The sequence below is a fragment of the Solea senegalensis genome, unplaced genomic scaffold, assembly GCF_019176455.1.
Source record: "Solea senegalensis isolate Sse05_10M unplaced genomic scaffold, IFAPA_SoseM_1 scf7180000014110, whole genome shotgun sequence".
In the NCBI taxonomy this organism is placed as follows: Eukaryota; Metazoa; Chordata; class Actinopteri; order Pleuronectiformes; family Soleidae; genus Solea; species Solea senegalensis.
The window spans coordinates 1,370-2,500 of NW_025320968.1; the positions used below are offsets into that span (position 1 = coordinate 1,370).

Sequence of the window (1,131 nt, forward strand, 5' to 3'; positions counted from 1 at the left end):
TTCAATCTGATTTAAAAAAAATGTTAGTACTTTTTTTTTCATCAGATTGTCTGTAGGTTGTCCTGAAAAAATAGACTCTATATTGCACACTCTTATAGCCTCTGTATATGTTTAAACATTGTAATGGAAAAAACATTCTCTGTATTATTCTGTTGTATTGTATAAAATGGGAAATCTCATCTTTGCTGATACTGGAAACAAGAAAAAGGTACTTTATAAGCTTCTTTTGAGGTTTTTACTGGTAATGCAAATACTCAATTGTATTTAACATTGTATGTAACTGTATCTGGACATTCATCATTTGATAGCCGTGTATCTTTGAATAACAAAGCACTTTTTCAGCTGTGTCTATCCTATTTCCTATTTCAATTAATGTTATCTACACCCCCTCTTAATGGATTTGGGCATACTTAAAGACCTGAACTCATTCTAAACATTTATGTGAAGTAGCAGGATAAAAATGTGCTTTACCACTTCTTTAAATAGAAATGTGTTTACAGTCTGACACCACTAGATGGCCCCATAAACAACCAAGTAACATAAAGAGTGCTACAGATTTGAATACAGATGTGTGTGTGTGTTCCTTTTATTCCCTGCAAAAGAACAACAAACCCAATGCACATGGCCACAGTGTAATTATATTTTTATAAAAATCTCCTTATGAATTCAATTCATTTCATTTGCTTTAAAACACATTTAGTACATATATAATAACAGCAACGTGATATTTTCACTTGCATGAGGAAAACAAGAAGTAAATTTTGCATTGTAAGGACAGAGAGCTGGAGTGAAGCGATAAAGCTTTTTCCAACATAATAATTTATTTCTACATTAAAACTAAACTACACTGAATAAATAACAATTCTGATGCATCCAGCACGATTTCATCCGTGCGTTATTCTGCAGACTCTCTCACTGTTTACCCCAGTGGCCGGAATCTAACAGAGAGCAGAGACAGAGAAACAGGGATTGAACAGAATAGAAAATATTAATATTTAACAAATAGATGATAATAATGATATTTAGGAACCTGTGTGACTGTTTGCTGCGCAGCAGAATCCGTCACCTCGTCCCGAGCTGTACACTGGAGACACACACACTCGGCCACTCTGGCCAAAGTGTGAGAGCCGC

At 34.6% G+C, this 1,131-nt stretch overlaps 1 long non-coding RNA gene across 1 annotated transcript in view; it reads right to left on the bottom strand.

Annotated features, from left to right (window-relative positions):
• Positions 1-221: 221 nt before the first annotated feature.
• Positions 222-1,131, bottom strand: part of LOC122760863 — a 1,298-nt gene continuing 388 nt past the window's right edge. Inside the window, exons 1-2 of the long non-coding RNA XR_006358497.1 lie at positions 1,031-1,131; positions 222-938 (exon numbers count right to left, since the gene is read on the bottom strand). The exon at positions 1,031-1,131 is cut by the window's right edge and continues 388 nt beyond it. This is a non-coding gene — a long non-coding RNA (uncharacterized LOC122760863). The remainder of the gene's footprint in view (positions 939-1,030) is intronic.